The sequence below is a fragment of the Ambystoma mexicanum genome, chromosome 3q, assembly GCF_040938575.1.
Source record: "Ambystoma mexicanum isolate Mex_15411 chromosome 3q, UKY_AmexF1_1, whole genome shotgun sequence".
Taxonomy (NCBI): domain Eukaryota; kingdom Metazoa; phylum Chordata; class Amphibia; order Caudata; family Ambystomatidae; genus Ambystoma; species Ambystoma mexicanum.
In genome coordinates this window covers 1201187788-1201200990 of record NC_090926.1, presented here as the reverse complement: position 1 = coordinate 1201200990, position 13203 = coordinate 1201187788, and positions in this window count along the sequence as shown.

Genomic DNA, 13203 nt, shown 5'->3' with positions numbered 1-13203 from the left:
TGCTACCAAAGTAGGGTCCTCAGTGGCTACTGACACCTCTCCCACAGGAATAGGTGACTCAGCAGTCTGTGGAAAAGGCCTAGGGGCTACTGACCACACTGATCCTTCCAACAAGCCCTCTGGAAGCACTGCAGGCCGTAAGGCTCTGAGAGTGTTCAATCTGGCGATTTCTTTGGCCCTCCATCTGGTAGACACAGGGATTAACTCGGGATCAGGAAGATCATTATCCTACAGACATGGGACATGGATGGAGTCTTTCAACGCTACACAGCACTGGGTTGTTTCACCTCGCCAGCTGAACTCTAGTATCGCCAAGGGGCACTTACACTTTCCATCAAACCCACTGACTCTACAATCAGGCTCATCAATGTACTCGCCTGGCTGTACCCACTGCCAGGCGACAGCAGTGATGCTGGCCGCTGTGTCTCGGACCGTAGGAGTTTTGTGTCCATTGATATACACATGGTCTAAATAGAGTTGAGCATTATTGGGAACTGGACTCTCTTCTGGAGACCCGGTAACTTTCCCACTCAGTGTAACCAATCTACATTCGGCCACTCCTTGGCCTAGTGGGAAGTCCTCCTCTAGGAGGCCCACACTAATGATGGCCTCTTCCATGAGTCCAACATTCACTGTCGCTTGCTTGGATAAGCCCCTGCAAGCAGTATCCCCTTTCATATTTCCCAGCTCCTTACACACAAAACAACCTTTGGGTGGTGAGAACACAGGTGTCCCTGTGTTAGGGTAGCCCACGCTCTTCTTTACAGTGTGTGCGGCTGAACTAAAGTTTTGGGATTTCCCTTTATTCTTTTGGGGACCTGACTTGGAAGAGGATTGGGTTGGGCCTTTGTCCTTCCCACCCTTGTTAACTTTTTTGTCTGAAGATCTGAAGATTTCTCTTCTGGTTTGAGTGTGCTCACCTGAGCCTATTTCTGGACTTGAGTATTCATGGACCTGTTGGCATTCTTTGCAAGCTCCCTAGGGTCTGTGATAGTCTTGTCCACAAGATGCTGGTGTAGGTCAACCTCACGACTCTTCAATACATGCTCACACGTAATCAAATTGTACATCCCTATAAATGTGTCAACTTGGCCACCAGCCACCCATCCACTCAGATATTTCAACAACAAGTGTGTGAATGCTTCAAATGTCTACCCACCTATATTTCTGAGCTCTCTGAAGTTTCTGAGATACTGTTCTGGCGTTTTCAGAACTTCCTGAGGAAGGCTGTCTTCATGCTTTCAGAAATGGGCATTTCCTCAGGAGTTAGCTGAAGAATTGCTTCAGTCCCTGGTGTCGGTAAGCGACTCATCAAGGCTGCACCCCACAGTATCTCGTCAACCTCCTGTAGCTGACAAGCCAGCTCGAGTGCTTCACACCAGTCAAAAATATCCTTCCCCACTTCCGGGCACTCTGGTTTGAGCTACTACTGCTGCTTTGACTAGACGTGGATCTGTTGGCCGACTTCTTCTCTTCAAGCTTTATGGTGATCTTGTACCACTGTTTCTGTTCCTCTAGCGCAAGTCTCCTCTCCTCCAGCAGGAGCTTTCTAGCTGCTACCTAATTAACAGCCGGAACAATTACTGGACCACTTAGAGACTGTGCTGAGGCCTGGGACTGGTGGGATGCTGCACTAGTCCCTGTCCTCACTGACACGCTAGAGTGTTGAGAAACCACACTTGCCCCTCAGTGGGATGGTTGGCGAGAAACACTGTTCATGCTGTCTACCTCGTCACCTTCCACTTCTCTCTCCGGGAGGTCTTTCCTGTTCGGGTACACGGGGCCTAGCACATCCCATGGGGTCTTCTCCCCAACTGCCCTCGCTTCTACCCACGTTGGAGGCAGGTCATCAACTCAGGTTTATTGACCTTAGTGCTGTGGGGAAGTCTCCTCTCTTGACATAGAACATGCAGAACATCCTTGTTCATGCCTTTCACAGTCTCTATGTCAAGATCCATGATTATTGCACATACCTAGCAGTGTCAAAACGAAACGTTGCCTGCAACAGTACTTTTATTGTTGGGTGACTGAGCTGTGAGTAAGGCTCCAATTAGATCCGACGGTCTGCCCAATGCGACAAATCAACTTCCGGGACTCCAGTGGTACAGGGATGGATATCGGTTTCTAAACCATCAATCAGCTCCAAACCTTTAGTACACCAGAATGGATCTGAACAGATTGGAAACACAAGCAAATTATAAACCTTGTTGTCCAATTTTGGTAATGTGGACAGAACGGCAGGCTTATCTCTGCAAGGTTGTGGATCGTTGGTTAGTTGCAACAAAGCAAAAATACAATTATTACCCAATGATAAAAGGGACTCTCCAGTCAGGATTGTATACAAATATCTACTTTATTATTATTCAACAGACAGTTATAGCACACTACAAAACACAGCCCAACCTGTAAAGTAATGCAGGGGACAAACAGTTACAAGAAGGAAAAGGGATGCACTCTGCATACTGACAGGAGGGTAGTGAGTAAAGTAATTAATCGCAGTCATTCAAGGATACTTGGTTTCAGCACAAAGGGAGCAATGGGTCCTAACATGTCACTAAGGGCCTTCGGAGAAGGACTAGGGGACAGAACCACAATGTATCTTGTGCTTGTAGAAGTTCTTGATGCTCGATAGTGTAGAGTTGGTTTCAGGGCACTGTTCAGCTCCTAGACGGACGGCTGCAGCTTGACGTACATGGCAGCTCGTGGTCAGGAATCATTGTCTCAGTGCTGGTTGGCGGGTCTGAAGCACTGGTCGAGGCGTCTCGGACCGCGTGAGCGACTGTGGTCAAAATATGTCATACTAAGTCCCACCATTCTTCCTGTCTGTTGTAGATCAAAGGGTCTCTCTAGTTAATTGAGCTCTCTGTCATTCCTGATTAAAGCGTACCACGGTGTGGGAAAATAATAACTGTTATTGCAGTGCTTAGATACCTGCGGGTTTGTAGCGCTATATAAAAACGAGTGAGTTATTATTATTAAAGTGGCAGGTCTCGATTTAAGCTGCAGTGGAACCAGATTTAAAAACCGCATACTCGTACCTTCTGAATGGGGTGCCACTGCGAGGATGACTACTGTAAATACATATTCTAGACATGACAGGTCACTGCCCTTGATATTGAGAGGCTTGACACAGTGCATATCAAAGGTTGTTGGGGTTTTCCTGTCCTTTGTTAATCCTGCGACCAGGCCTCCTGTGGGCCGCATGTTTGAAGTAACTGTGATTAGTATGCAAGGCCGCCACCAGCAGCTAACAAAGAAAAGGGTGCATCCATGGAACCTTTGTTAGTTAATTAGGCTGGCCATGGCAGGGGGAAGGACCTTCCCCCTCTGAGATGCCTTGATGTACTTTTGGCTGTCATATTCCAACTAAATATGACAAGGGGCACGGCGCCTGTTGTCTGTATCCACCCAGAGTATACACGGGTCTCTGTGCATGTTGTGCGGTGAACATAGGAAAATGTGCGTGGATTAGCCCCACACATTTTCCAGAGGTTGATCTACCATCATTCAATTTCATTTAAAATGTCAAAAAAGCCCAGGCGAGCGCACACCCACCGTGCGGGTGGTTGGATTCCTCACAGTCATTCCCAGCTGGCAGCGCGCGCCAAGGGTTTTCCTCCCAGAATTAAGACACTGGTCGTACATACATAAGATGTGGAGAAAGCCTTTCCACTCTAGAGCTCTGGGGGACATTAGGACTGTCCAGCTAGCTCTGCTAGGAATATCCATAACTGCATGAAGTATTCTGAGTACTTATATAGGGCGGTAAACTCATGCTGAAACTGTCAAATGTATTTCAGAAATACCTTGTGTCCATTTTCATTAAAAGATCTTTGTGCGTTGTGCATCTCCATGCAGGAAGCAGGCGAAAATAGAAGCGGGCGATATGCTCCCATTCTCAACTCTCAGGCGCCCCCCCTCCCCTCCCCCTGATTCCTCCCATACTCATGAGGTTTTTACTGCATCTAGCATACCTTGATGTTAATAATGAGATCGATTGTGGGAAAACAAGCGTCATTTGAAATACCGCCTGGTTTTAATCTTACCGCCATACAATGAGCCCTTATTCGCTCCCTTAAATGTAGATTATTGCACAGCCACGCTGCGGGCGAAAAGCGCACATCACTCAGATGCAACTATGCGTGAGTTTTTCACAACATGAGGCTGTCGGGAGTAGTAAAGTGGGCATCAGTTTAGAGGAGGGGGGGTGCCTTTGGGAAGTATGCAGCACTTTTAGGCAACCTTCTTTCAGCCCGCGGGCGTGAGCCATGTGAAGGAAGAGCGTATCATACGAATTCGTCACAGATAAGCACACAGCAAATTTAGTCGCGTTATTAAACAGGACCGCCTGCTGTTGCAATTTGCGTTATATAGGTTATGGAAAACTGTGCATGGATCAATTGCGCCATCTTGCGGTCATTATAGAGAAATACAAGATGGAATTTTTGTAGGTTTTCCGATACCCAGTTTTTGTTTGTCTATAGACAGTTAATTATTTCTAAGCGCGTTCACAAGGCAAAGATATTTACCCACTGCCCAGTGGTTAACGTTAGGACTATACGGTTAGCACTCAGCTCACCTGATTCCATACTCTAAAATGTCGCCCGTAGAAAACATCTACCCCACAGTGAATAAATAGCCACTAGTTGTACTGTGCCCCCCTCTACCCCCCCGACCCTCAGACCCGTACAACATTACTCGTGGTTGGCAAGCATTTCAGTGACATGATTTTGCCTATAAAATAGGATGTCTTGTGAGTACACACAGCCCTTTATATCCCCCCGCCCTCTCCTACAACCCCGCTACAGTTCTCGTGTGATGTGGACAGGAGGAAGGACATCAGGTGTGAGTGGGTGTTTTGTGGGTGGCATGAACGAGGATGCCAGGTGTTAGGTATTTGATGTGGGGGTCGAGGAGGCAAAACACGAGAGGCATATGTTTTGTGTTTGTGGGTGGCCTGGCAGGAGGACTAGTATGTCTCTTTTGCCAGCTCATCTTTGGCTTTTAGACCATGGCACGGCTCTGGCTATGCTCTACCCATGAATCCTGTGGCTCTCTACCTCTAGTCCCCAGTGAGCAAAGCAAATAGACCTGCCCCGTTGCGCACAGAAATGATCGTCAGGTATGAAACGCCATTAAAGGTCTCACCGCAAATATTTGTGTTACAGTACAAACGTGTGGTATATAACGCCACCTAATGCAGATGAAGTACACTGCATCCTTATGAGAGGGGGAGGGGTTGGGAGTGTGAGAAAGTGAAATGGGACTTGTCTGCAACAGAACACAGTAGAAGTGCAGGGAGGGCACCAGGGTGCTTTACCTCTGTTGCATTGACTTCTAATGCTTTGTGAAGATTCTCATGCCTTTTTCATGCCTTGCTATACCATGTTATGAATTGCTATATGTGGTTCGAAGATTGATTGTGTGTGCCACCAATCTACCCATTGAGTTCCCTGACTGCTGTCCCCACTAGCACCCTCAAAGTCTACATTCCTGCGCACATTATGCATGGCAACGAAGCCACCCACGTGTGGCAACTGAACAACCCCCCCCCCCCCAACAGACATCAAACATCAGAACACTACAGTTCTACACCCAACGTACATATCACAGCCATGCCCAATGCATGCCAGCACCACGGGACACCAGGCTCCCCCCTAAGGCACAATGACCACCAGGCTCGTGACACAGACCCTGGGCACTTCTAGTCCGCGTGCATCAACACAACAGCAAAGCTATCCTGCACGGTCTTCTCACGCCACTAAACCTAGCCCACCCCTCTCTTTCAGATCGACCTGTGGGTCTGGAGACCATGCAAAAGGCCGCTGAATTGCGGAATGCATCCCAGTAACACAATATTCACGCTATAGCATAAGTAGCAAATACTCAGGAATACAGACTGAACCCTCACTTTATTAGCCCACGTTCCAGGCAACCTCGAAGCTGCCAGCACCCGCCGCACCATTTTCCCTTCCTCCACCACCAGCCCCGCTTCTCTACTCTCCCCAGCCTACCTCCCCCTCCCACTTACCTGAAGAGGTTGGGGCGCCATGGAAATGGAAGCGCTGATCCAATTGGTTAGATTTGTATTTCTTTGAAAGAACGGGTCGTGAGCTCGTTGCGACCCATCTTTCCAAAGAAATAAATGACTATTAGCACCCCGTAAACCTGGCGTGCTGATAGCCAGAATGGAACGTTACCCGGGCTTTACTGGGTAGTAACGTCCCAGGGTCCTTAGTTAAAGGGCCGAGCAGTATTTTGTTTAATACACATCTTCACCATCACCGCCATACTCATAATGGGACCCTACAAGTCGACACGAACACCACAAAACCTTTGACGATACAGTTCCACATTTCGAGTTTTGGCAAAAATAAGGCCTGCAATACTGCATGCAACAATTACCCCCATTGCACTTGCTAGTCTGAGGATCACTGTTAGGTGCGACCCTCCCATGTGTATTGCCCCTTTAAGGGATGTGTCCCTCCCACGTGCATTGCCATGACTGTGTCATTGCCCAAGTTAATAAAGGGAGCCCCTGCAGGCACGTGAAGCAGAACGGCTGCAGACGCCAGAAGAGGAGGTTCTGGGCCCGTTGCTCGTTTCATGATGTAGGCTGCAGGCCTACACGTGGTGGCCCAGGCCTGCAGGCAGGGGCGTTGCTAGGGGGGGGCTAAGGTGGCTATAGCCCCTGATCTTTTGGTTGTAGCCCCTGATAGAATCTCAGGAGCTACAGCCAAAAGACTAGCTAGCCCCCAGTCCCAACAGTTCCGACATCAGCTTAGCCCTGGGTCTTTTCCAGACCTAGCAACTCCCCTGCCTGCAGGCCCTGATGCCTTAGGACCCTCGTGCCAGGGCGGTGGCAGAGGACCGCATGGTCAGGGGCCTGGCAGGCTGTGCCCCCACCCCGCTGGTGCCCCTCGCACCAAGGGGGCTGCCGGATGTCCAGGGCAGGCCCCAACCCCCACAGGCACTGGGCCTGCCGTGTGCTGACGAGAATAGCACCAGGTGTGCCTGCCGGATGTCCATGCAGGCAGCCCCAAACATTGGCGATGAGTGCCCCCATGCTATATCCGCTCTGTCCCTGTTCCTCCGTTGTTTTTCTGCCTCTTGATGGGAGGGCAAAGGAGGGAGAAGGGAGGAGGAGCGGCATGCTACTGCTGCAGAGGGTGGACATGCCCTGGATGCGTTTGCCCGGCCGCGGCTGTCTGTAAGCAGGGTGCTCGTGCGGCCAGGATCGAAGCAGGCCCACAGCCCCCACCCCCGCAGCACTCCGCTGCAAGAAAAGGTACTGTGCCCCCAAGGGGGATGAGAAGAGCGGCAGGCCGCTGCCGCGAAAGAAGTGATACCCGATGTTGTGTGGGGGTCTAGTTGTTGTGGGCAACGTGAGCGTCGTGACTGTGTCATGACGCTCGCGTGCCCAGTTAATAAAAGGGGCTCTGCTTGCGCTGCGAGGGCAGAGCAGCAGAGCCCCAGGAAGTGGTAACTCGTGTCTGTGCTTCTTGTATGTGCTTCTTGTATGTGTGGGCCTGCCACGTGGTCGTGGCCTTGTGTGTGCGGCGCGGCCCGAGTGCCATCGGAGCCGCGACCGCTGGGGACCAGGGGGTGCCACCCCCTCACGTTGGATCCTGCGCCCGGTGATACCGGGCGCTGCAGGGTGCTTCCTTGCCTGAAGGCACGCCGGCTGTCCTCCGACGTGCACACCGCCGTCGGGTGATCCCGACGGCATCAGAGGGCTGCCCCGGAGACCGGAGGCAGCCCCCACAACACTGGCGACGAGGAAGTCGCGCCTGCCAGCTGCGCGTGCGGCGGGCGGAGTCGTAGACCCGCGCGCACGGCTGCAGTCGGCGGCCGTGTAAGGACGCGCGGAGCGGCCCTTCAGCCGGGAGGAGGCGGGGCCTGGAGCTCTGACCCGCGCCGACGGCACGGAGCGGGGAGACCAGCCGCTGAACACCCGGGCTGCCACGGGTGAAAACATTAGTTTAAAAAAAAAAAAAGTGAGGTTTCCTTTCCTCGCAGGGAGGAAAAGGGGACGTGGCCTGGAGTGCTCGCCCATGGATCGTGGGAAGGGCCTCATCAACGGCCTGTGTTTCCCCGAGCACTGACGGGGAGGAGCGAAGGAGGCGTGGCCCACGGGTGAGCCCCACGATCGAAAGGGGGCGGGGGCCTGGTCCCTGTCTCGTGTGCGGAGCCGGTAGGAAGGCTCCCCATGCCCGGCCCTCAGCGGTGAACGGCCTGCTCGAAGAAAAGGGGACAATAACCCCTCCACAGGCTGTATTTGTGCCACGCCCGAGGGTAGCGGCTCCACCCGGAGTGCTTGTGCGCCCTCTAGGGTGCCAGAAGAGGAAGGCCCTTAAACAAGGGTGTAGTCACCGGGAAACGGGCAGTGCCCCCACAGGCCAAACCGGTGTCAAGCCCTGGGGTTGCGGCTCCACCTGGAGTGCTTGTGCGCCCCTGGGAAGGGAGGACGCCAGGCACCCATCGACAGCTACCTGAGTCTGGCAACGGCAAGTGCACACCAACACTGGTGATTGGGGGATGACGTCCTCACCTGCCAACAGCATGTCGGACGATGAAGGAGTATGTAGGGGTCAGTTGGCACCAATACCCCATTTTGACGTCCTCGGGGCGCCGGCAAGCCTGGGGACCCGGTGGGTGGCCTGCGTGGAGAACCTGGAGTTGTACTTCGAGGCAATGGAGATCAAAGACGCCGCCAAACGCCCGACACTCCTGTACTCTGCCGGGCTGGCTATCCAGAGACTGTTCAAGACACTAAAGCCCCAAAATCAATCGTACAGTGCAGCCGTCGCAGCCCTGAACGAATACTTCAGACCCATGGTCAACAGGGACTATGAGAGGTTCAGGATGAGGTGTGCGAAGCAGGAGGAAGGGGAAAGCCTTGATGCATTCCACGGGAAGCTGCGCAGCATTGCACTTGGCTGTGACTTGGGGAACTTCGAGGAGGATGAGATCCAGGCGCAAATCATCTATGGCTGCAGCTCCACCAAACTGCACAAGCAGGTTCTGAGGGACCCAGCGCTGACCCTTGATCGAATACTGGAGCTTCGCCGGGCCCAGGAACTGGCGGAGGTGCGGGCCTCGGTCATGGATTCCTCCAGAAACCAGCTAAAGATGGAGATCCCCATGCAGCGATTGAAGGTTGAGGAGGTGGCGGCTGTCAGCAGGTGGCCAGGAGGAAGAGTGATGAGGAGGGGAGACTGGGCGAAGAGAGACCCCAATGCCACAATATGTCAACAGTGTGGGTGGGATCTGCCTCACCCGCATGACTGCCCGGCGATTGGACAAATCTGTGGAAGGTGCGGGAAAGGAGACCACTTCGCACGAGTGTGTCTCGCTCCAGCCCCGGCCGGCATGATGGGGACGTCAGGGGTGTCATGGGCGCTACTCCCGAGGGGCCAGGGCTGGCCCAGCGCCCTCGGAAGCAGATGCGTCTTCCACTACTCCGGACCCAGCAGACCCCTACAGGGGCCCTTTGGACCGTGTCCTGGCGCCTTAGGTGCCAGGCTCATGAAGGGTTTCAGTCGCGGCGCCATAGGCGCCGGGCTCATATTGATAAACAGTGTAATAATGCTTGGGTGGACTTACCTGAGGCAGACCATGCTGCATATTTACCCAGAACAATCCAGTCTGGTTGAAGTCCCCAGCCATCAGGGCTGGGAGGAACTATTCCCTCCATTCAGGAACTCTTTTCTTACCTGGGTGGAACCGGTGGAAGAACACACACTGGAAGCACTTCTCTGCTATTTAAACCACGCCCGATGGAAAACACGTGCTTCGCGTTATTCTGCAGCAGCAGCAGGACGCTCACCGAGTCGGCTCCTGCATTCCAGGTCCAGAGTCATCTTCAGCTTCCGCGCAGCAACCTGTGGATGAAGAAAGACACAGAACAATACTTACCAGATCCCAGAATCCAGTCACCGGCAAAACCTGCAAAGAATAAACATAAGGTTAGAAAAGTGCAACTTGCTTGCAGCCGCGCCCGCTTCCCTGATCCATCCGTGATTGCAACGGAGCTAACCGCGGCCTTCTCTTTGGCAGCTTCTCTGCACCTGAAAGGCAAAGGACATAATTAAAAAGGGGTTCGGGTGAAGGCAGTCACATTCATCTTAACTTACCAGTTTTTGCACGCGCAGAAGCGGCCGCATCAACCGCAGCATCCCGGCACCTGAAAACTAGAAAAAGGGCATTAGTAGAGGTGCCATTAAAAGCGGCCAACGATCATTATACTTACGTGCATCGGCACGTGCAGTGGCAACGGATATAAAGCCCGCAGCATCCCAGCACCTGAAAACTAGAAAAAGGACATTATTAGAGGTGCCATTAAAAGCGGCCAACGAACATTATACTTACGTGCATCGGCACGTGCAGCGCCAACGGAAAACTACACCCACAGCATCCTGAGGCCTGAAACAAAGGAAAAGGGACATTATTGAGGTGCCCATCTTTTAAAGCCTAAAGACTACAGTATACTTACAGGCATCCGCTCGTGCAGTAACAGCGGCATCGCTCTTCGGCATCCCAGCACCAGTGCCACAACTAAGGCCGCAAAAAACTTGAGCCTCAACACTGAACTCATCCAGTGACGTAACTGGAATCCACGCACCCCTGCACCAGACGCAGGATGGAGAGCTCAGCATTTATACGCCTAAGGTGAGAGCTCGCCGAGACAAGTAGAAAGCTAGGCTGTGGGAGAAACTGGCGATTGGTGGGAGAAGGAATCCCATCAAACGGTGATTAACCCTTTTTCTTCCACCTGCAGAAAACTTACCCTGCAAGTCAGACATTCGATAAGAGGAAGCCCAGTCCTGAGAGTCGTCCGAGCTCTACGCTTCTCAATTGAAGAAACGATAGCAGCCCAGCCGGGATCAGCGCCTCCGTGGGAATCAGGTGAGCGTTACAGAACACGAAGCCCACCAATAACCTCCTACCCAGGCGCTATGGAAACTTCCGACACAGACCAACTGGCCCAGTTGTTAGGGGAATTAAGAGCTGAAGTTCATGCTTCCCGCCAGGAAACGAATGCCCTTAGGAGGGAATTGATAATATCAAAAGAACGAACTGATGATCTCGCCAGACAGTTATTACAGACACAAGCGGGGCAAACCCCGCTACCTAATTCAGGAGGGAGCTATATCCCAGCGGCTTCAGGCAATCCTGTTCAAATCAACCTACCCGGAAATGTGCCATTGGCACCGCCTGAACGCTTCTCTGGTGACCCTAAAAGGTTTGCGGTCTTTATAAATCAATGCCGATTGCACTTTCTTTGTAGACCTACAGCCTTTCCGAATGACCAGACTAAGGTAGCCTTTGTGCTTTCGTATTTTAGCGGCAGTGCCGCTGATTGGTCGATCCCTCTGGTTACACAGGATGACCCGATTCTTCGTGATTTCCCGACCTTCCAGGCAAATATGGAAAGACTTTTTGCAAGGCATTCCCAGGGGCAGGCCCTGGACAACGAACTCCTTTCCCTACGACAGGGCAATCAAGATCTTTTGGCCTACATTTCATCATTCAATAGGCTAATCGTGGAAACCAGATGGCCTGAGGACAAAATAATCACGCTTTTTCACAGGGGTTTGCGTGGCAAACTCAAAGACGTCTTTGCCCAGGTAGTGAATCCTCCTCAGGATTGTTCAGAGTACATTGATTTGGTGGTCCAATTGGATCACAGACTAAAAAACAGAAAGGCGGATCGATCCAGATTTGAAACACGAGTGTTCCCTAAGCCTCAAAGTCACACCAAAGGAGTTGAAGCCGTCGAACCTATGCAAATTGGGGTTGTAAAGGGTCCCCTAACCCAGAAAGAACGCGACAGGGGACGACAAATGCAACTATGTCTCTATTGTGGAAATTCAGGACATTTTCTTCAAGATTGCCCGGTGAAACCACCTAAGAAGACAGTGGGAGCTTCTGATAAGAGTTCTGAAAAGCCTGAGCCGGGAAACGACCTCGCCCGACAAGTGTAGAGGTCCGCTTGCCGAGCGTAAAAACCAGTTCTTTGACCTCGCACTTCATAATGCCAATGGTCCTCGTAAACCCAGAGCAACCGGATCGTTTGCATGCAATTAAGGCATACATTGATAGCGGAGCAGTTGGAAATTATGTGGACCGCGAATTGGCTTCCAGGATGAACTTACCTCTTTGTCCAAAGGTGGCTAAAGACGTCATTACCACAGTGGATGGGACGGAAATCGCCTCCGGACCAGTGACCCATACCACTATTGAAGTGACGATACTAGGCCAAGACGGGCATCAGGAGGTAATTGTGTTCGACGTGATCAAGGCTCCTCAATTCCAAGTAATTCTAGGGATTCCTTGGTTGGAGAAACACAATCCTCAGATTGATTGGCGAGCAAAGACGATAAAGTTCCCAGAGTGCACACCAACTTGTTATCCACGACCCAACATTGGCCTAGCATCAGTGACGGCTGACGGTCCACAATTACCTCTAGAGTATCAAGAGTTCCAAGATGTTTTTCAAAAGGAACAGGCTAACACCTTGCCACCCACAGATCATACGATTGTCAGATAGATTTGCTACCCGGTGCAACTCCCCCTTGCAGTAGGATTTACGCCCTTACCGAGCCTGAGAACCTTCATCTGCGACAGTATTTAGACCAGTACCTGGCCAATGGCTTTATCCGTCCGTCGAAGTGCCCTGCATCCTCGGCTCTGTTCTTCGTACCAAAAAAAGAAGGTGACCTCAGAACCTGTATAGATTATCGTGCTCTGAACCAGATAACAGTAAAAAAACGGTACCCCTTACCTCTGATCCCGGAACTCCTTGACCAGGTAAAAAACGCCTGTATTTATACTAAGCTTGATCTCCGGGGAGCTTATCACTTGGTACGGGTCAAGGAAGGAGATGAATGGAAGACGGCCTTTCGCACTAAGTATGGGCTATTTGAATACCAAGTGATGCCCTTTGGACTATGCAATGCACCGGCCGCCTTCCAATATTTTATGAATGATGTCCTCAGAGAGCTCATTGATGTCTGCGTTGTCGTCTACATAGATGACATTCTTGTGTACTCATCTTCAGAAGCTGACCATCGAAATCATGTTAGGGCGGTCCTTGAAAAACTTCGCCAACATAAACTTTTTGCCAAGCTCGAAAAATGTGTTTTTCATGTCACTGAGGTCGAATTTTTGGGATTTATTCTGACACCCAAAGGAGTCCAC